Below are 24,569 nucleotides of genomic sequence, written 5' to 3'. Positions count from 1 at the left end.
ATCCTGGGTTTCATCATATTGGATATTTTGTGCCAAGCCCTTCTGTCCTGCATAGTTTAAGAAATCAACTGCCAGTCTTATGGGTGCTCCCTTGTAGGTAACTGCTTTCTTCTTGCTGCTTTTAAGATTATCTCTTTGTATTTAACCTTTGGTATTTTAATGATGATGTATCTTGGTGTGGGCCTCTTTGTGTTCCTCTTTTTTGGGACCCTCTGAGCTTCCTGGGGTTGTTTGTCTATTTCCTTATGCAGGTGAGGAAAATTTTCCATCATTATTCCTTCAAATAGCTCTTCAAATTCTTATTTTCCTTCAGGTACCCCTATGACACAGCTAATTTTACATTTAATCGTGTTCCATAGGCTCCTCAAATTATTATTATAGTCTTGGCAGCTGACCTGGCGCTGGTGCTCAGAGCGAGCAGGTCCATCACCACAAAGTCTGGTTGTGGACACGGCCCCTTTAAGAGGAATGTCTGCAATTGCCTAACGCAGCTGCTGTAGCCTCTGTCTCACTCAGCCACTAGGGACCAGGCAGCCTTGCATCTTTGCTTACCTCCTACTGTTGCAGGGTGATTTCTTATTTCTCTTCCTAGTTGTAGGGCTTCTGTTCATCTAGACCCCAAGTGACTCTGCTTGCTGTTTATTCTGTGTTTCTGTCACAACTTTGATTTGGTTACAAGAGAGGATGAACAAAGCCTCTATCATCTATACCATTTTGCCCAGACTCCTTGGGGGGTCTATTCTTTCGCTTTGTTAAATATATATGCAAAATTAGATGCTGGTAATGAAGTTTTAAAGTTTTCATTGTAACTGTACTAACTAAAGATTAGATAACATTTGTGATCTGGATGTTTCAAGTTTAAACAGGTGTCCAGATACCAATCCTATTATAATTTTGTATCTCATGTCCCCCCAAATTGTTTATACAAACTATGTATGTTGGCACTGGAGGGTTAGATAGTTTGAATATTTATGATTATGATTTTGAAAAAAAAATACTGGTTAAATCTTATACATATATTACTAAAATGTATGTTGGTGCTACCCTGTAATAAGAGAAAGTCTGATAGAATTACAAATGCCTTACTGAGGACCAAGCAGGACCTCCTAAGCTTGGGTTGCAATGAAGCGAGGGTGAGAAGGAATCGACGGCCAGTGAAGTCATTGTGTGTGTGAGCAGGGCTTTGTCAAAGATTTCCAGAGTCCTGGAGCTTTTATCCCATCTTATTTATTCATGTCTAAAATCCTCATTAAGTTTAGATCTCCATTCAATTTCCTTTGAGAGTAATCTTATTCCAGATTTTTATGAGTTCCTTATACTTAAAATGAATCAAATGTCTACAAGCAATTTTCAATACAAAGAAGGATGAAGAACTGGTCCAAGGGCTCAGGGTTGAGGAAAAGGAAACAAGGGCAGAAGGGAGAGAAGGCAGAAGCCTAAGATAAATCCATGTTTTGCTTCTCGCTGCTCTACTTTAAAATCACCTGGAGATTAAAAAAAAAATACCGATACCTCGGCCCCTCCCAACACAGAGCATTTTCAATATGTCACATAGATGCTTCTGATACACAGTGAGAATGAGAATCACTGATTTACATACTGAATCCTGGGCTTTGCCTGATACAAGCCAAATAATTTGGCATTTATTCCCACTACACAGTGAACTTCATCTACAGTTCTCTAACCATTTAATAAATATTTCATGTAAAATAAATGTGATGTTGTTCTTTTGAGAGAAAATTACTTTTTCCAAAAACAATGCTACTCAGTAAGCAGTAAGGTTAGTAAAAGCTTGAAGGATGTGAACATCACCAAATGCATGCATGAACTGTCACTGTCACTGATGTGGAAAGACCCAGCTGATATAAGTCCACAACAGAAAATCCAGTATGGGATCCTTTCCCCCACAAAAGCCCAAATCTAAGAAAGAAGAAGCTGTGAATGCAAGTCTTCTTATCCTCTAACACATGTCTGTGAAAAACCCTAAGGATTTTTGGATCCTTTTTGATTGAGGGAGAGTAAAAGAAAGAAAGGAAAAACCATAAAGGAATCTGACAACACAGCTATAAAGATGGCAGATGCTGAATACAACATTGACTGCAAGAGTATTCATCAAATCAAAGCTAATGTTTTAACAGGTAAAATGTTCTCATTAAACTCTAATAAAAGTCTCCTCTCTGAAAGAAGTAAAACCATTTTTTTCTTCCCAAGTCTTCAGGGGAGGCTCTGTTATCAGAATCAAATTCTTCTAATTCAGCTTCTCCACAGAGCAATCTAAAATTCCAAAGCAGTATTTTATTCCTATGAATGCCTTTTCTTCTTCTTAGAATTTAAGAATTTATTTTTACATGTTAAAGACAATACTATGGTGCAAATGTAGTCGGAAGCCTTTAAGAATGGTCTGTTATTATTAAGCGTTGTCTATAATTAATATCAATTAGAATCTATTAAATTTAATAGACTTTGAGTTATTGAGTTTAATTCAATTTCAATAAATTTCAATTAAGTACAATTTGTTTCCATTACTTTTATTAATTCCAGTCACTATCAATTACCTTCAATTAATTTAATTTACTGGCAATATATGTTCAGGTAATTCTCTATTACATTCAATTAGTTTCTATTCATTTCAATGAGATTCCTTGGCTGCTGAGTTCATAAAAATAAATGTGCAGCTATAATATAGTTTCTATATTCTACAGTCATTCAAATTAATTAGCTCTGCATTCAAACTTACCATAACACAATTAGACCACTACTTAATCTGCATACAATCTGTATTCACTTCTACCCATCTTCTCCCTGGGTTGATATGTCTAAGAAGTCTAATCTGCTGTAGAGATGCTGGTATCTGCAAAGAGATGTCAGAACTTTCAACTGATTAATCTATCAATTGTGTTTGCTTTGTATCTAGAAACTTGCTAGGTACTGGAGGTAACACAGGTAAAAATACATTCAGAAGTTTTCAACAGGATTTTCCCCAAACAATCAGATTCATGTTTGATTGAACGGGCTAGATGTGTATTATGTACTCTGGTACTCATGGGCATGAACACAAGTCTTTACAGAGTAGAGTCACTCAACAAATGTGAACATTTTCTGAGGCTTTCAGTAAAGTCAGCATTGAGGTGGAGAAACAGGATAATTAGGACAAATTCTGGGTCTCACAATTAAATATAAATATGATTTCTCTATGGAAGAAGAAAATTATAAAATTGTCTTATAATTAGTGCTGGAAGGAAAAAAAATAGAAATCTTTTCATCTAATAGTCTTATTCTGCCATTGAAGGTTTTGAGGCCAAATAAGTGAAGCAATGTGTATATTACATTACTAACTTAACAGGTAACAACTTCACCTGTTCTTCCTAGGGATTTGCATTGAAAAACTATTGGCATAAGTTTTTCATATTTGCGGAGCACTTTAGCCTTTGTTAGCACATTTCATGCTCTGGCAACCCTATTAAGGAGACAGTGTGGGTTTTGTTATCTACATTGAGAAACTAAGTCATATTGAGGTGAAATGGTTCATTCAATACTAGATAACCAGGAAATGGTAGGGTTCAGTGAGAAATAAGTCATAATTACAGAAAAATCCAGACCCAGAGCAGCTTATGAGGGCCCCTATTAAGGAATAAAGGCAATTAAAATCTGTAGGTAAACAAATCCTCATTACTCACCCCTAAGATGATAAATACGTTCTTGAGGTACAAGCTATGGAAAGCAGGAACTGCATACCTGGGAGAGACACATAGAACAAACGACTCACTTACTAGGCCTCCTGTGCGTCTCCACTCAAGGCTTCCTTAGAAACATGTACCTGTTTAAACGGAAGTGACTGGATGTGTGACAGCTGGATAAAGCAGAAAGCATGAATGGAACATAACACCCTTCCAGGGGAGGGCCAGTTGCCTGCAGGAGGAGATGACTTTGAGCAGGGTTCTTTGGCAGCAGGGCAATGCTCAAGCACAAGAGGACTTGGCTCACTCCCAACATGTCTCTGGCAGAAAACTCACTGTGAGAAAAGAGAGGAGGAATTCAAGGCTGAATCCAAATCAAGTTGCCAGAGCCTTTCAGCTAAGATGTGGGAGGTCCTGAGAAGGAAACCAGGGACTAGAAGATCAAAAGAGAAATTGGCTGGTGGGAATGACAGTCATTGGAAATGAGCCTGAAGGAATCTCAGCATGGGACAAACCCACTGGCAGGGATGACCCCCTACCTGGCTTGCCACAAGCAAAAATGGAGACAAGAGAAGGTGTGTATCATCATAAAGCCAAACATTTAGCAAAGTGGGCTAGGGAAAATAGACAACTAATCTATAATCGCTTTGCAATTTCATATTTCTCTAGAAACATTCTAAGTTAATAAATATAACAAATATTTTCATAATGTTTAATAAGACGTTCCTTTTATCATACTAATGAAACAGTTGTTTATCTCTTAGTAATGAAATGGTGAGGCCTGGGGATTCCTCTCCCCACTGACTTACAAGTAGACAGTTCTTCTCTCAGACTTGCCATGGCACCCAGTCTTCACCGCCCCATTTGACATGAATAATTTTAACATTTGTACTGTATTTTACATTTATAAAGTTCTTTCATATGCCATGTCTTATCTAATCATACACTAACTTGTATGTTTTTCTAAATATATCCTGTGAATAGACACTTCAGTTACACATTTAAAACAGAAGATGTAGTCCTTCTTTTTCCTTGTACTTTAGCATGTATAGCACCTAGAAAATACTTGAAATAAACTTTCTGTCTATACCCACAACCAGCTGAGTGAGGTAGTTTGGAAGAATGCACCAATAGGTATTCTTCCATTTAATATTTAATAATTTAATATTTAATAAATATTAAGTATCTGGATGTACAAGGCACTGGTGCTAAATCCTTCAACCATGTAAAAAATCTCAGGTCTCTCAAATTAATATGACGTAACTCCCAGAGGTGGATGAAGTGGTAGGGATTCTTCTTCTTTCAAAAGTTTCTTTCAAGAACATTTAATGTTCTTTTTCACTGCCTCTTTCTCTGTCTCTCTGTCTCTCTGTCTCTCTGTCTCTCTCTCTCTCTCTCTCTCTGCTATTTACTTTGTCCTCGGACTTCTACCGTCTCATAAATTAAGGCATATTTTCTTCTGTATATGCTTGAATTATTCCGTGAATATTTCTTGTCCTCTCTACCTAGCAAGCTCCAGGTTTTCTTTGCTTTCTATCTTCCCTTCCCCACCTATTGTGATATTGGGCCTGATACATGCTAGTTTGTCTTGATATATTTCTAGAGAAGACATCTATATTATATTCATGATGCTTTAACATTCTTGCTTTAAATTGAACATATCTACAACTGCATTAAGAAACTTACAATGTTGTGCAGCCAGGACAGTTGATCATTGGTGTCCTCGACTCTGTTAGACTCTGGATTTCTCAGTATAATTAGAGGCAGTGACATAAATACCCTCTGTTTCTTTAAAAATATTTATTTTATTTCTGTCTATATTTGTTAAGTTTTCAAAAATATAGATTCATTGGGTCTGCCACAATCATGGTTTCTTCCTTGTGTGGGGCGAGGAAAGATTCTGATAAACTATCAAAGCCAAAAATTATGGGAGCATTTCTTGTGTCAATAAACACATTTTTGGTAAATAATGATGAAAAATTATGATATTGACCTTCAGACAAGATACCAGAATTAAATAAAGTATATCGGGGCCCTGGAAGTTTGGGGCCTAAAGAAGTCTTTGGTTGGGAAGAAGAACACAAGATGATTCCCATGGTACGAAGACAGGAAGTCAGAGAAAGGCTAATAAACAAGAAATCAGGGATGCCAAGATATAGCACCAAATCTCAGCATTAGTAACCTGTGCTTTGTAAGCTTTACTTTCTATCGGTAATGGTCTTCTTTCTGTTATTCTCTGGTATTACATTTATATTTATTTCCCCCTCTTTCTAATATTGGAGTTCATTTTAATTGTAATCATAGTAACATAGAAAGGGGTACATGTCCTTGCTCAGCCTAGAGTTTTAAAGTATGAGCTGCAGCAGTATCTTCTCAAAGAGTATTCTAGAAGACGGAGGCATAAATCATAATGAGAGACCTCCTAGTAAGGCTGGGGGCTACTTATTAAGACATCTTCCCCTCACCCCACTTACCTAGATTGCTCCTTAATCAAGCATTGGAGAAGACTTGAGTATGTATTTTTAATATGGAGGAATTGCCATTTATGAAGGCTTCTGCTGCCTTTTAAGCAAAATGAGATCAAAAAACAATGAGAGAAACATACATGCTCTTAAAGGTTTATAATTCATTTTTGTGGGTATGTAAACCTTAAGGGAATGGTTTACTGGAACAGGATCTTGGTTGGCCTCCCTCATTTCTGGAGTTCTCTCCTCTAGTCTTTTCAGCAAACAGTTGGCAGATTCAGCTCCATTAACAGGACCTTTTTCATGTCACTGTTAAAATCATAAACTTTCATTTGGCCTTATTTTCTATCACCTCGCTTTAAAAAACTCTTCCTAGACTCACTGAGGACGTCTCTCTTTTTCATCTATTCATTGCTTCTCATCTCTGAAATCACAGACCCACTCCTGACTTTCACTTTCATTCTCTCCATTCTCCCTGATCGTTTTCTCTCCTCTGCTCTGGCTTCTCAAGCTCTATTCATCTTCTAAAATGTGCAAAAATTTACTCTTTCTTGAAGCTGCTGCTGATTCTACAGCCTTCTGTTTTTGGTACCACTCTTAAAAGCACAGATGCTAAAGCACTGATATCATAATATCATCCTGTCATGTTGAATTCATTAGTTACATGGAGTTTGATGGCTGCCCAGAGCAGAGGCCTTGGCTTATATACCTTCTGTCTACTCTTCAGACTGAAATAGCAATGAATAGATGGCAGAGGTCCTCTCGGTGTCTTCCAAAACACCTGCTTTCCTCCATCTCAAGCAGGGCAAGGCAATGGATTATTAAGAATATTAAACCTAAAATCTGACATTGATTAAAAAGCATCTGATGAGTAGGGATTGGTTAACTTGAATAATTGACCAAGAGACAAATAAGTTAGGTTTTAATTCCTTGTGGTAATAAATCAGATGGATGCTAAGAAGACAACTCCATACATAGATGTAACTGAGCATGTCTCACAGACTAGGAAGGGAACTACATGGCATCCGTGCAGCAGAAGCTCCAAACAAGGCCTTAGGCAAGACCTCTCAAACCCTCTGGATCCTCATCTCTATGACAAAGAAAATGGACCCAATTGTACTTGTTTTTCTTTTAATTCTACCATTCTATATTTCTAAAGCATGCTGATTATTCTATTTTCTCCGCTCATTGTCAGCAGGTACATTTTTAAATCCTTTTTTGCCCTTTGAGACCCAAGAGGCATAACTCCATCACCTTGGCTGCCTTCCCTTCAGCTTTTGGTTGAGTTTAGCCAATGAGATCTCAGCTGGCCTCAGGAGACCAAAGGATAGAAAGAGAGATGGAATGTGATATGTCTTTCCTGTGCTCTGACTCTTCTGGGCCATGTTTTCTGGTAGTAACTATGTCCCCCCAACAGGCAAAACTCTTGTCAGACAGCAGATGGTCCCCAGCTCTTCTGCTCATGGCACTGGTATCGATAATTTCCCTCCTTGCTTCTTTAGGCCCAAGCTGGACAATAGCTTCCTACTTTTTGCTAACCTCTAGGTGCCACGATATTCTACGTCAGTACTCTTAACTCCACTCGCATTTCCGTAAGTAGTTCTTTTGACAGAGTCACATGAGCCATCTGGGTTGGATTTGTGTTTCCTGCTGGGACCTTGACTGATATTTGTGATTAGGTAATACTGATAATATTTTAAAGTAAAAACAATAAAAATATTAAGATATGAATTATTTGAATGGAGTGGATAATAGAAACTTTTACATTCTTTCCTTAATAGGCACCGCATCATGACACTATGTACGCATCAGGAGAAAGAACCTTTTCCTTTTCTCTCTCTGACATGCAGATAGGCCTGTGATAGAGAGGATTTGGTAGACAGGAGATGGGGATAGGTCAGTGACTATAATGCAAGATATTACCATAAAATAAAGAACTTTTATAACATTATTTGCTGATGCTTCTACATAAGGTGGTATATTAGTTTCCTATCACTGCTGTAACAAATTACCGTAAATTTCATAGCTTAAAACAACATATATTTATTCTCTTAGAGTTCAGGAAGCCAGCAGTCCAATATCAGTTTCATTGGGCTGAAATTGAGGTATTGGCAAGGCTATGCTTTCTCCAGTGGTTCCAAGAAGAACATTCATTTTCTTGCCTTTCCCAGCTTCTAGAGCTGCATTCATTGTATTTCTTGGCTCATGGCCCCTCCCTCCATTTCGAAAGCTAGTAACATCTTGCTTCGGTAGTCTTATTGTCTTCTTCTCTAGTAAAATCTTCTGTCCTGCTCTTATGAGAACAATTGTGATTACACGTGGGTCCATCCAGATAATCCAGGATAAATCTGCCTATTCCAAAATCCTAAATCACATTTGTAAAATTTCCTTTGCTACATAAGGTATTAGAATGTAAATATCCAGGGATTAGAATGTAAATATCCTCAGAGGCTGTGATTCAGCCTACCATAGTACAGTGCTTAATTTTATGTGCCAACTTGACTGGGCCACAGATTGCCTAAACATTTGGTCAAACAGGATTTTAAGTGTGTCTGTGAGAGTGTTTCCAGGATTTTAAGTGTGTCTGTGAGTGTGTTTCCGGATGAGATTAACATCTGAATGGGTAAAAGTAAAGCAGACTGCCCTCTCCAATGTCAGTGAGCCCACTCATTTAAGTTAAAGGTCTGAACAGAATAAAAAGGCTGATCCTCCCATGTGTAAGAAAAATTCTGTCCTGCCTGACTGCTTTGAATGGGGGCTTCAGTTTATTCCCACCTTTGGACTCAAACTGAAACATCAGCTCTTCCTGTCCATAGGAAGCCAGCATTTGGACTTATACCACACCATCAGGTCTCCTGGATCTCAGGCCTGCAGACTTCGATGGGAACTTATACCATTGGCCCCACCCAGCTTGCCGACTGCAGATCTTGGCACTTGTCAACCTCCATAACTGCAGTCTCATGCATTCCCTATAATCTCCTCTCTCCTCCCACTCACACATGTATATATAGTTCTGTTCCTTTAGAGAACCTGGACTACTAATATATATTGGTGAACTTAAATCCTAAATTCTCCTGATCTAATTAGTGTAGAACTGGTTTAAAGATCTAGACGAAAAACGATTTAAATTGAGAATATTGAAATTGAGAATATAAAAATATAAAAATAAATAGAACAAAAGCAAAAGGAAGTCTAGGTAAACAGCTGAAATATAAACTTCAATCAAGTGCATACAGGAAGCTGCTGTGCAGGTGTTAGGATAAGGATTGTGTGCAGTGAATTTTCAGAAAATATAATGACTAGAATTATAGTTAAGATAAAGTTAATGGCAAGATATATAGAAACTTCTCTTATGTTTAGCTGATTGAAACCTCACATTGGAAAGAAGAGAAAAAAAAAAGTCAGGTTTCTTTAATTTTCTTAGTTCTAATTTATTTTATTTTATTTTTAGCGTTAGCCTATGAACAGAGATGTATTTATGCCCAATTTAAATTGACTTGGTAAAATCGATTTAAAGGTTTTCACTCTGTATGGCCATAATCTATGACTCCAGTCTTTCATCAGCTATTTCTGCACATTCCAAGTTAACAACTCTTCTCGCCAATTATTTAGTATGTTGGTTCCCAAATCTGACTAATCATCAAAATCACCTGAGCAGCTTTTTGAGTTCTTGAGTGTGGTAGGCTGAATTCTAAAGATGACCCTACAGTACTCCTGTCCTCTGGTTTTTTAATCAAATACTCATCTAGGTATTGCTGTGAAGGAACTCTGAAAGCATAATCAGCTAACTTTAAAATTGAGTATCCTGGATTATCTAGGTAGGCTTAATATAACCTTACAAATCATTAAAAAGTGAAAAAGGAGCACCAAAGAGACGCAACAGAAGAGAAAAAGCAAAAGAGAGAGGCAGTAGAAGGGAAAGTCAGAGAGATTTGAAGTAAAAGAAAGATTTGATGTACCATTGCTGTCACTGAGCCAAGGAATCAAGGAATGTGGGTAACTTCTAGAACTGACAATAACCTCCAACAGTCAGCAAGGAAACAGGATCCTCTCCTATAGCCACATGGAGTTGAATTCTGCCAACAGCCTAAGTGAGCTTGGAAGAGGATTCTTCCCAGAGTCTCCAAATAAGAGCCCAGCCAGCCACAACCTTGATTTCAGCCTTATGAAACCCAGAACTCAACTGAACCTACCTAGACTAACAGAAGAGTGAGGCTTTAAATTTGTGTTGTTTTTAGCATCTAAGTTTGTGGTAATTTGTTAAGGCAGCATGTAAAGCTAACATCCTGTCACTAGGAATTTGTATTTTGAATAAGGATATGAAAATGCCTGACAATTTTGAAAATTAAGTGTTCTGAATATCATTTAGTTGCCACACTTGATTCAGTAACTACATTGTCTGGCATGAGCTATCAATCAATGCGAATAATTTACACCGCCTACTGTGTCCAAGACCATAGATGGATATAGTACTGAATATAGTAGACATGGTGAAGGATATAGATGTTTTGGGCTTTAAGAAATATTATTTTTGAGTAGGAAGAAAGGATTTAAGCATATTAAACAATTATTAAAGATATTCGACAATATAGAAAAATTAAAGAAAAAACATATGAAAGAGTTAAGATAGGCTGACTCCTAAAGGAGGGGTAGAATTCATACAGATGATAGAAAGGAAAATGAAAGCCGTGTTTTGTGGGGGAAAAAGTAGCACAGAGCTGAAGGTGGTCTTCAGTACATCACCTCACCTCCAAAGCGGGTAAAAGTCTCTCTCAGTTTTCATCCCTGAAGAAATTATCTCACACAGATTTTCTACAGAAAATCTTTGGCAAACTGAGGATCAAAAGGGCCATGTATTATTTCTAAGTTTCAACTTTTGGCTGTTCAGGAAAGTGTGTACGTGTTCATGTGAGATTATACATTCAAATATATTAGGCTAGTTTTACTGGGGAGATAGATTGGAACAGTGAGAAGAAAACTAGATACTAATGGATATGGTGTTTCAGAAGCTGACCATTACTGGTAATAGAACCTAGTATGGAAAGCCTTTCTTTGCTTTTTAAAGTAGACCAAAAGGAAACTAAATCCACACACAAGAAGGAATTAATTCTTTAAGCTTATATAAACACATGATTTTGAAGCCTGGAACAATGGTGGGAAGTTAAACATTTTTCATGTAATCCCATTTTATCATGGACAGGAAATAAGTTTTAGAGCTTGGGAGTGGTGTTTTTTAAGCATTCTCAGGGTCAGAAAATACATAATTTTGAAAATACATTCGCCATTTTGAATACTGAATTGTCTTGGTGCCATCACTGCTGATTTAGAAATCCCATGGGTGTTATATAATGCTAAGAGATTAGTTACTTCATTGGAGGTTATTATAACTTCTTGTTTAGGACACCTGAGATGAGAAAGGAGCAAGACCAATGCAGATGATAGTGATCTTGTATAACAAGAGTATGATTAAATAGACAACAGAACATAATATTTAAAACTTTAGATCATAGGTAGAGAAGGAACTTGAAGAAAAATTACCTTAGTACTCCAATACTTCAAAAATCCATGTCAACGTCATATTTAAAGTACATTTTTAGTTCACCCAGTTGCCTCTGATTTCAAAGTCATCACTCAAATCTAAGCCACCATTATCCCTCAATCATTTGCTCACACTGATACAATACCAATCCCTGAATCCATTCCTGTCCTCCTCCAAATTATTTCCTAATATCAGCCAGGAATATTACTTCAAAAATAAAGACTGCTCCTGCCTCTGTCCCAAATCAGTCAACTGTTTCATCTTGTTCTTACTACTCTTACTTGTACATTACCACTCTGTAATGTAGTCACAAAAGCCTGCACTGACTCTGCGTGAACACTCTGTTCTCACTTTCTACCCTCCTGCAGCACTAGTCTTCTCTCGGTTGCACTATCACAGACGTTCCTTTCCACATATTCTTCCCTCTGATTAACCACTCACTCCCAGCCCTTTACTAGGCTAACTCCTACTCATTCTCTAGATTTTGCTTACGGATCCCTTCCCCAGAAAAGTCTTCCCTGATCTCACTTCCCATCTACATTAGATTCCCTTACTATTATTCTTTCATAGTCTCCTGTGCCTTTCCTTCACTTTTCTTGTCACAATTTTTAATTATATATTTGAATGTTTATTTGGTATTTGTCAAGTTTCCATACACTAAACTCTGTAATGTAGTCACTGTGTCTGTTGGCTATTAATACTCCTTCACCCATTCCAGCGCCTGGCACATTAAAAGTACTTAATATCTTTGAATTTAAAAAAGGAGAAGGAATCAAGAAAGAGAGGTAGGAAGAGAAGTACAGTATTATCAATTAATAAAAGTATAATAAAATCTAAAGCCATAGGAGTGGACCCTGTCTCACTGCAGTGCTCAACTGGGAACTAAAAATGAGGACAAATTACTGGAAAATTTGGACAGTGAAACATTAGATGAGAACTTGGAGTAAGACTAGGCTTTTAGTGCTGATCATTTTGTTCTCAAGCCTACCTCTTATCTACCAGCCACCAAATTCACTTTTGAGGAAATATGTAAGCCAATGCCAAAAATACACTTAAACTGGACTCCTATTCCATAATAAATCTTTCTACACAGAGCAGAAGCCAGCATCATACAGTTCTGTTCTATAACCCCTCATCTAAAGGGATCGTAGGTGTCATACCTGTTCAACTGTGGTTGCACAGACTGATTGTGAGCTTTGACTTTTGTTAAGAGGAGAAAATTAAGGGGAATTCTGATCCACAGACCATGCTGGGACTCGTCTCCAGTCAATTCCTCTAAATTTTCCTTATGGAACTGGAATTGAAGGAAACTCTCCACAAGGGGAAATGTTTTGGAACCCTGCCTTAGAGATCATGATTTCACCCACATTGATCTTGACTGAAAATGTACAAGCTAAGCATTTCTATGTTGGAACATTAGGATTAAAAATGAGTTTGAGGAAAATAAAACACCCATGTTCAGCAAGTGGACAAACTGACTTTGTCATCAAGTAAAATGTACAAAAATAACTATTTTAAAAGTTACCACCCTGGATCTATAATTCTACCATAATCTCAAAGAGCTATTTAAAAATAGCACTATTTGATACTGTTGGGATGCCAGGTGAAGTTGACACCTTATTTCATAATCCTTTACGGGTTACAAAATTATTTTATATATAATCTCATCAACCTGATAAAATAAGAGGTTTACTTTCATTTTATAGAGGCAAAAACTAAGGCTAACATCTACCAAGAAAGTGAGTAAACTACCCAACTTGTGAGTGGCAGAGGCATCAATTAAACCCAAGGCTTTCTATTCTAGAGCTTCCTTTGGATTTATCTAATTGTTCAAAAAGGTTAAAATAATTCTGAGAGATAGTGCAGATGCACCAATCTTCACCCACCTACACTATACATAATCCAATTAAGGATTTTACAAATGTCACATTCAGAATACCCACACTAACACCAGCACATGAAAGTCTATTTAGTGTCAGTCCATTACATGGATATCGAGAAGGATAATGAGCATCTACATAATTGGGAAGATTTTTCTAGCCACACTCCAGAGTTTTCTTGGATTTTATTAAATTTCCATTATTTAAATCATCCTCAAAACTTGTGTGGTATAGATTTTTAAATGCATTTTAGTTTTTTTTCCCAATGTAAGAAATAAAAATAAAGAGAAGCATAAATAAAAATACATAAAACAGCAAATCTCTAAATAGTTTTAGCTATGTGTGTGTTTTCTTTGCTAATTTATTTAACCTTTTAAAATCAACCATGACAGGTTGTACAGATGGCCCCAATTCTTCCTTCTATATTCTTTTGCAGTATAACTTGTTCCATTCACCAAAAGGTGAAGTTTATTTCTTCATTCTTTGTCTACTTCTCTACTACATTTTACATGTTACAAGTTTTATCTTGTTACTTTATGTGGCCAAAAGAATATTGTGCCAGTTCTAAGCACGTGTGCCTCAAGAGGTGCTGTAGCTTCAGGTCTCTTACTGGGAACTCTGTCAAGTTTCTATATAAACAGTCCTGGACCAGTCTGTTTGATAAGAGACAGGTGGCCTACTTGCTTCCTTAGGGCTGACTGTCAGCCAGTACCCAGAAGCAGAGCCACTAGATGATCAGCAGCCGATCACAACACAAGTGAGCCAAGTCATGACTGGAAAACAGCCCAACTGAGCCCAAACGAAACTGCTGCCTCACAAAATCATGTGCTAAATCATAATCTGAATCAATGTTGAAAATTGCTAAGCAAAAGATACCTGATACATCAATCTTGCTGCTCCTCAAAACTCTCTTTAAGAAAATTCATACTTTGCACTGCTTTATAAAACACAATGAGGTCAACAAAGCTTTAAATGAGCATCAAGTGACCCGATTTAATTTCTAATTCTGCCATCAACTAGCTTTATTATTGCAAAAACATTAAATACATTCTGAGTTTCACTTTCTATATGCATACACAGATACCATATTGCATACCCTTTCTACCTTGATGATTTCTAATAAACACATGAGAAATTAAATATGAAATTGCTCTGTATAAATTTACACTAATTTTCCTTATTCTAGGCTTTGATTTTCTCATTCAGAAATATTCAAGGTTCAATCTGGCTCAGCATACTTGTAATATTATTGTTGGTTAATTGTTACTGGAGAATCGAATTCAAGGATCACAGCCTGTCTCACAGGTACTGCGAGGAGCACATCGTGGAACCATTACTGTGTAACACATGGTCCTACGGCACAGACACTTACTGAAGACTCTCTTAAAACCCATAGATTATGCAGACCTGATTTCATTCTTCACATTGGAATCGTTGCAGTCAAAGGTGGGGTGGAGCTTGGGCACAAATTATATGAGCAATCCCTTCTTCAGTACAATTTTTAAGAAAAGAAACTCTTATACCTAAGTCATTCTCCATCCATTTTTTTTTAATTTGTAAAGCACCCTTTTAAATACTGCAGAAATTCTCAGCATATTAGTCGTTAGTCAAAGGCAAAATAAAAATAACCTGAAAGTGCTTATAAAAAATATGTAAAAAGGCATCCCTCGGCCCTCTTTCCAGTTTATTCACTCAAACCTTCCAGAAGTAAATTCTAGAATGACATAAGCTTTTTAGGTGATTTAGGAGCAAGCAAAAGTTTGAGAACTGTTAAGTTTGTTTTTCTTGCTCCCCAGAATCAAGAAGAGACACACTACTAAGCTGTTTCTCATCATTTTCATATCTGCTACTTTGAGTTAACTGACTTATCTAACTGCTTTTTATCCTTAAAGAGAATCTTGAACAAATTATTATTCTGATGAGAGATGTAAAGGATAGATGAGTTTCGACCCTGACGTGAAGAGTAAGAGAAGTCTGATAAATGCAGGCAGTAAGAGAAAACTGGAGTCTTGGAAGGGACAAAGACAGAGAGGGAGAGACAAAGAAAAGGGTTGTAAGAAAACAAACATCTCATGTTTTCCTTGGGCTAACCCATGCTAAAGTCTCTGGGAATCATGCCACTTGGATTAGTATGGTTTAAAGATCATTGCTCTCAGGACTTACCCCCAATTTGAGGTCCCACTAGGGTAGAAAGACTATAAAATACAGTATAAAATACAAAGCAAACAGGCGATCCTTTAACTTCTCAGCATTGTAGCTGTCCAAAGCCACAAATATCACTTGCTCTTTTCTCTGCCAGATTTGCTAGTAAGATTTTTCTTGGGTCAGTGGCTGAGAATATTTTTCTTTGTTTCTTTCAGTCTCTAATTGACTGTCTACATGAAGAGTTGGCCTTATTTCTTGGCAAATGAAATCAACACCTATACTATGAGAGTTATAACTTTCATTCTAACCGTTCTAATTTCAGTCCTTTAGGTGACCACCACACTGCTTTCTAAAGAAGGAAAGAAAGAAAGAAAAAAAGAAAAAGAAAAAGTTAGAGAGAAAGAAGGAAACTAATATTTATTAAACATCTATATCATACACATTCACAAACATATTATCACATTAACTTTCATAATAGCCAGTGAGGTAGGCATAATTTTTCCTTGTTTGCAAATAGAGCAGTGAAACTCAGAAATTTTATCAATCATTTCTCAAATAGATAGGTTTCAAACCTGGTTAAATCTGGCCCTGAAAACCATAATTTGTCAACTCTTTTAGAATACAAATTTGAAAACAAATATTCCTGGGAATACAGTAAGAGAATTCTTTCAGTTAACATGCACATATGAATAAATAAACCTCACATCCTTAAGGGATCTCGTGAGGTGCTTTAAATAGAAAACTCTTGTCAAGGTCAATGTTCTTTAAACTGTGGATGTCTTCTCATTAGTGAATTATGACATCAATTGGGTAATAGCCAATAATATTTAAGGGAATATTCACGATAATATAGAATCAAGCTTAAAAATTTGGGGGGGGGGTATCACATAGTAATAAAAAATTTTCTAGAAATCTTTTTTTCTATTGCTCTAGTGTGTACATATGTACATGTATGCTGTCACAATGTAAAACATATTTTTTAACATAATTTGTTGTGAAAAACAAAAATATTGGGAGTTACTGAGCTAGATAATAGGAATGTTGCCCACAGCAACTGTTACTAGGAAGTTATCTGAGAGAAAGGCCTGGATTGGAGAAGAGCAACTCTACAGAAAAAAAAATGTGTTGTTTTAAGTGTCATAGATTGCGTTGAATAGTTGTTCTCCTCATTTTTCAACTGGTAAAGTCATTAAAATGGAGAGCTGAAAAGTTCTTGTAGCAAAGTCAGGCTGAAATCCACAGACATTCATCATCCATGAGGAACTGGGTCTTCAATTAAACTCCTGTGAGATTTTTTTCCCCAATGTTATCCTATATGTGCAGGATCCACATCTATTCCCTTGTTAACATACATAGTCCAAAATGGATGAAGCATTTCTCATTACTTCTCCCCCAAAGAACATACTCATCATTTATTCAGGACTTGCCGAGACATAAACTCTTTATTTCGTTAGTTAGGGAAAAAAAATCTGCTACATTTTCTTCCCCCATTTGGATTGCATAAAGGTTGACTGATAATAGATACCAAGCATTAGTTGCTTTTTCTTGGCGGTGGGACTCTCGCCCATTGAAGAGGCCAAGGAGAAGTGTAATGAGGCTAAAGATAAGGAATAAATGCCATCACACTTGGCTGGCCATTCAGAATATCGTTCTAGCCTGAGACTATCACAGAAAAAGAAAAAAATTATTCAATGAAATCTGGTATGACTATTTCTAAGTTATGACTTTATTTGGCCACTGACAACCATCTATTGAACCTAAGGAAATGGGAATTATCAGTAAGAATAATGCCTATTCTATGTGTAATGATGAGAAGACCACTTCAAAGTAAGTTTACATATTTATCTCCTTTTCATTCTTGTAACAGCCCTGTGTGATTAGAGCAGCATTATCTCCATTTTTACATGAGAAATATGAGGCCCAGATGAGCTAAGTGATTTATCCAAGAACACACAAATTAGTTGCAAAATTGAAACAAAATCTGTAACCACTAGTTCCTCCCAACAGACAGCAGTGCCCTCATTAATTTTGCCTCATAATATACTCTCTTCTGGTTCCCTAGCTGACCTGTTTCACGGAAGTATTTTTTAAAGTTTATGTTTAAAAGGGGGAAAAAATGAAATGGAAGGCGGAGTGATTATTCTGTCACATCTGCTGAATGCAGTTAATTCATTGGTTTCATGAATATGAAGTGGTCTAGAGGAATATGTATCTATTTATGTAACAATCACATATGCTGGGAAAATGTATGTGGTTGAAATACAGATACATTGGTTTCGATTTTAATATCGGTTTAAGTAAATTATATGTTAGGCCCCAGCCAACAAATATATCCGTTACAGTTAACTTCTCTAATTTGGTTTAAGGACCCTAGATTTATTCAGCAGTGCACGTATATCAGGTTATGTAAAATTAATAGCTGAAGTTCATTCATATGGCTTTAATTAGAATGCATGGGTTGGAATGAAAAAATCAAGTGAGAGCTCTGGCTTTGATTATAACTGTATCTGCTCCAGTATCACTTTCTGCAAAGGCAAATACGTGTTGGCTTCACTTAATACATGCTCGTTCAAAGAAACCGTGCATTGGCTTAATTTTACTTTGAAGGCTTTCATTAAAATATATTGTTTGTCTAAATACCAGTTTAGTTCTCTTTATTTAATCATCCAAGAGTATTTACAGGGCCTGGAATATAATTGTATACATTGAAAAAAAATAGTTGATTGTGTTATGTTTCGAAGAAAATAGATTTATTTCTGTAAAAACTTCTTGCAACTTTTGAAAACTGTCCTGTTTCCAAGTCTATATACTTGTCTCCAAACTTGGATTTGGGAGTTTGACTGACTTGTTTTCTTTCCACCAAAAAAGAACTCTTTTAGGAGAAAAGCATTTCTTGCTGGGCAATAATGTTCTCCTTAGGTGGTTGATAAATCTTCCCACTAAATCCCGGGAGAGAAATGAGTTTTATAGTCAATGACTTCATTTATATTTGCCTAAGACTTAGTCTTCAAGATCAAAATAATACCTCATATTCTCTGTGATATTTTCTGTGGTCATTTGGGTTCTCAGTGAGACGTGTTTTCTTGCCTATTTGACTAGATTATCTTGACTTAAAGGCAAGAGACCATGCTCTGAATACTTATACATCTTCAATTACCATCTCTGTGTTGTTCACACAGAACAACTCTTTGTGTTTGTCAGTGAAGGTGATGCGGGGGCTGCTGGTGAATGCAAGCTATTCTGTGCTTAGTATGAGGCATAATCAATAGGAGGATCATCTAAACTCATGATGAGTCACACCAGTTGGGAGGGACGGAGGTCCCAAACAGTTAGTGGCAAGAAGAATCCTGGATAGGCAGGAAGAGAATCAAAAATATCTAATATCTGGCATCACAATAGGCAGAGGTATGAAATGGCAGATGATAAGAAGCAGAGATCTCCACCATGGACAGCACATAAATGCTGCTTAAGGCCAGCACAGCTCCAGATAGACATTGTTGGCTGAGAGAATAGACTAGGGCTCGGAGAGTGAAGAATGGTGGCCACTGATCAATTCTGTGCTATGTGCTAGACTCTGGGATAAGAGCATTGGTCCTGGAGCCATACAGACTTGAATGTATCACAGTAAAGACCTCTCCTAGATGTATGACCTGAGGATAACTTTTCCATATATTTGCACCCAAGTTTTCTCTTCTCCAAATCTGCCACTCTTTATAAAATGGTTGGCACTACACTTCGTACATAATTAGGGCTAGTAATGTTAATCGCTATCACAGTTGATCTTGATTCTCTCAATAACCCTACAATACATAAATTATTGTGGTCAAAATTTGGCTAAAAAGAATAAATAACGTACTCAAATCCACTTAACTAGTAAATGGTAAAACTGGGATCCAAATCTTCTCTGTTCCCAAAGATATGACGTGTATGCACATAACAAACTGAGGAGCAGGGCATAAGAATGAGGAGCATGTCATCTGTGATTCTGAAACACATTGCTCCAGGCCAGTTCAGGATTCCAGGGTTGTTTAAGAGTACGATTGGTTCAAGATATTTGTGCAAGGCCCGGCTTGCCAATGAGGACAGTGTAGCTTAGTAGTGGATATTAGACAACGTCCAAAAAGGAAGCCAGAACATTTAATTTAAATCTTGTTAGACTTTACCTTTCCTTTCCATTCTTTCCTCTTTCTTTTTCTTCAAATCATATTCCTTTGCTTAAGGTCTCTGGCTAAACCATATAGCCAAGAGCATAATAAGAAAAAGATCTGTATCCTGGCCATCGGTCCAGAGATATCCTCCTCACAAATGATCTTGGTGCCAGAAACCCACCATAAAATATTCATTGCTTTTGATCCTGAAGTATTTTTAGTCTGTAAAATGTCTTCTATTAAAATGAAAATGTCCCCTGGGGGAAAGAACCTTTTAAGCTATTATCAGTTAAACTCATAGTGGGTAGTTGGTTTTTGAAAATTGAGATTAAAAATTTTCAAGAATTGAAGGATACAGAATATGTTTTGGGCAGAAAAGAAAAAAACCCACAAGAGGGAAAATGGCAAAGAAGGGATTGTTGGAGGATAATGCATTATTTTCCGTTTTTATCCCCCGCAAGTTTGGTGCTGCCTTTATGTCACATGCCCTCCTGTTCCTCTTTCTTCCTCTCTTGTCTGCTCCGACTTAGTTCCTTAAACGCAACCCATTCTCTCTCTAGAACTCAAAACTATGAAGATGTTGTACAAGACTGAGGGGACAAAATGGGAGAAACAAATATTGGAGGTGAAAAACATTACCGCATTCTGAGTTTAAAATGTTTTCGGTAATTTCTGACTTTACAGTAGAGTTGGTTAAGAGCATGGATGTAGAGGCCGTGATTCAGATCCAAGTTTTTCCATGTATCATCTGTGTGATGTTGAGCATGTTATTCTCATATCCTTTCTAAAATTCAGATTTCTCATCTTAGAGTAAAATGTAACAGGGTAGTTGTGAAGATCATTGAAACGCCGAGCACAGAGAATGGGGCATAGTAAAATGCTCAATACACAGGAGCTGAAAATCATGAAATGCTCATAAACAACAAAAACAAAACAGTACTACATGAAACCCCACATTAGACTCTACTTTGGATGTTGAATATTCACTCATCTGGACCACTTTGGGACCCATGCGGTATTCTTTAGATTAGGACAGGGAGCCAAGGCCAGAGTTAAACAGAATGAAAGAAAGCACTCTTAAGATGTGAGGACTGAATAAAAAAAAGGTATCTGAGTAAATAAACAGTTTTCCTTCCAACAGAGAACTGCCTAAATTAGCTCCTCAGAGAGTGAGACCAGAGGGAAAATCTATAACTGGGGGGAAAGGTGCTGTCCAGAAGTGGATAAAATAAATTTATAAATGTAAGGGGTTATAACTTCATTTAATTGGAAACCTGACTTTAAAGTATTTGGGTCATACTGAAATACTGAGCCATAATTTTTAAAATAAAATATAAAAGCAGCTATAAGTAGCTCAATAAATGTTTGGATCCCTTGAAATGAAATTCACATAACCGATTTACAATGCCACAGGCTGTTAATCAACTTAGACTCTCTTACTATACACATTCAAAGGAACTGGGCTATGTCCTATGGCTGCTTGAGGCAAATAATCTTTAGCAGTAAGAGCTGGTCCCTGAACACCTAACTATGAGAGGGAGAAAGGAGAATTTAAAATCCTAAAAGTTCTGCTATCAGAACATTTCTTTAGGAAGAAATCGTCAAGAACTAGTTTCAGAAAATTTTCTGGTTTATCTAGAGAGCTCAGACAAGACAGGAGAACAAATAACAATGATAAAGACCATGATTGCTGATGACCGCTACCATTCTGCAAATGCTTGATGTGTAATTAATAGTAATACCCACAACCATCCATGAAGGAAGCTATTATTGTCTTCAGGTTACAAATGAGAAAACTGAGACAAAAAAATGAAGGATTTGCACAATGTGACACAACTAGAATATTTCAAAACTAGGATTCAAATATGGGAGCTCAAAATTTCAGGATACTCCTCTTTAGACTGCATCATGCTTATGAAAATAATATGACAAAAGTCTGCAAGAAATTGTCCAGAAAGTATTAAGATGGCCTTCCCACAATACCAGGTATTAAAAAAAGGCAAAGTGTCATCCATGGACCTAATCAGCTCCAGTAGCATTGAAACTTGACTCCAACCATAAACTCTTCAATCAACTCTTTCCACAAGTAAACACTCTTCTTACCTTAGAGACCCAAGTCTGCCTGCCTAACCATGCTTGACTGTGTTCTATCCTAACCAGCATTTGGCACAGGTTCTGAAATTAGCAGCCTGTGATGTGAGTGTAAAGCTAAATGACCTTTTCCCACTTTGCTTAGCTAAGATGAAGGGATCAATTTTGTCTACTTAGAAATTATGCTCAGGACTTGACCTTGTGCATTAATTCTACTTTTGAATAAAGCAAGTCATCAGTGGGTGGGATTTTATTTTGTTTTACTTTAGAATCTTGCTTTGTGAATTTGAAGACTTGCATTCTATTCCCAGGTCATATTTTCTAAGGATACTTTGGACGCTTGACACTGTGTTTTTAAGTTGTCAGTACTAGTTCCCCTAGAGATTTTGAATGAACCATGTATTCCAGCATGGTCATAACCACAAAGTATCCTGTGAGAGAGGTGTCCCTAGAACCGAAAGAAGGATTACATGTCTCCAACATGGATGCCACAGGAATGGGTGCTGAGATTAGGATACCAAGGAGGCTGATGATCAGAAACCAAGTTTTATAAATCCATTCCTGTTATAGACCAGATTATATGGGGTTCCTATTTAGCAGTAGGCAGGGGAGAGAATTCAAAAGTGTGTGTATATTGAGGGCATAATTTTGAAGGTACAGAGTAAAGACTGTGGGAGTCTCAGAAAGTAAGTAGTCTCATTGCAAAATCTTTAATTTCTCTTGAGAAGCACAGTAAGGGTGAAAGGCATGGAAATGGTAGCAGGTAGCCGGGAGGTAGGAAGAATGACTCAGTCAGTTGCCTATAACAGAAGATAAGTTTGTACAAATTCCAGGTTAAAAAAATTTAATCACCCAGGGGAAAATAAATTTAAAGTACAAATAATGGCATTGTCACTTTTTTTGTGTCCCAATACTTCCTGGAATCTCTATCATTTGGCAAAATAAACAAAAGAAAATAGAGGTGGCTCTGCCCCAAGACCAGTGACCAATGGTGTGAATGCTGTTGGTGGAGCTGATGGTTCTAGGAGAACCAGCTATTGAATTGACATGGGCTGATCAGGAGCTGTCCCTTTTCTAGCCTCACATGGTCCGTATTTACATTTTGACCAGTTTCCTGTCTCATTCTATCCTTTCTTCTCTGGGATTTGCTTTTCCTGTTGCTCTGCACCTCCCTCTTCCTGCTCTTCTGGTTTCTGTCTCTCCCCTACTTGTTGTTTCTCATTCCTTTCAGCACTGCTTATAAGGTAGGAGTTCTAAGTATGTGACGTTTCCTCTAAGAGCACCTAAGCTGCACCTCTGTGCTGCTAAAAAAATAACTCAACCATTAACCAGACAGATTAGTCACTTCTACACTCCCAAAATGTTATTGCAGAGCTGATAGCCAGCTATGTTATAGTCCTCCACTGTCACCATATACGGATATTTTCACCTGTGCTTTATTCCTCACCCATATGTAGAGAAAGTAATGCTTACCCTGCCTACTTCAATTTACCTCCTGGGAGTCTCAGAGAATCCTAACTTATATATGAATGCATATTTGTTTTCATTCATTCATTCATTCATTCATTCAACAAATATCTGTGGAGTGCCTACTATGTGAAAATAACTGGAAAGTAGTAGAAAAATACTTGATGAATATTGTTATTCTTCAATTTAATAGCAGGCTGTGGAGAGGAAATTTAACACACCAGCTTTTTGGTTTCTAAAACAAACTACTAATAAATAGACTAGATTTTTCACTTTTCACACCCTGTGGATACCATATTCAGAGCTGAATGAGCAAGAAAAATTGTTCTTTGTATTTTTTAAACTTATGGAAAAGGATAGAGAGTAAAAAGCGACTGAGTTTTCAATGGAGAAAATGATCCCTTTGCTCCTCATGGAAAATAAAGCCCTGTAATCAAAACACTTCATACGATGTCAAGGTAAGTCTTCTAATTCAGACTGTTAACAACCCCAAGGTCAGAAATGCCTCCAATAAATGCTTATGAGAGTTCTATAGAGTTACACCATCTTGAAATTAAAGTTTTGATATAGTACATTTAACTAAATGCTAAGGCTGATGAACATTCTTGAGTCCTCAAAGTGAAGAGAGTACCCCTTCCTGCCTGCTGGCTTCAGCACTGCAGAAGACTGCATGCACAGAGGAAACCCTAGAGCTTCCTTATTCCATATGCATTAGTCACACTGGGCCCAGCTCTGTCATTAGTGACTCATTCTCATTCAGAGTCCAAATTCTCCCATCAGCTATTTGCTGGTGCTGCCAATCAATCTCCATACCCCTCTTACAAAATCAATGGGCAAGAGGAACATAAATATTCAAGGGACGAAAATGAGCAAGCACAGAGGTAGTCAAGGCTACCTGTGACTCCACGAGGGCAACAGAAATTCCTCACAGATGGACAATTTTAACAAACTTTGCGTAAGGGGCAAGACCCTGCTACAATGTTGTCTGAGACACTGGATACTGGGTTTGAATTACTTACTGTCAAAAGAGTGCCAGGTAGAAAAACTTGTTAGACCAGAATTAAGGATATATCACAAAATGCCAGAATTTCTTCCCTGTATCCATTAAAACCAAGGCAATTGGGAGCGACAAAGTGTGCAGAGTAATTTAATGCAGA

The sequence above is a fragment of the Pteropus alecto genome, unplaced genomic scaffold, assembly GCF_000325575.1.
Source record: "Pteropus alecto unplaced genomic scaffold, ASM32557v1 scaffold146, whole genome shotgun sequence".
NCBI classification, from domain to species: Eukaryota; Metazoa; Chordata; class Mammalia; order Chiroptera; family Pteropodidae; genus Pteropus; species Pteropus alecto.
This window is presented reverse-complemented; position numbering follows the sequence as displayed.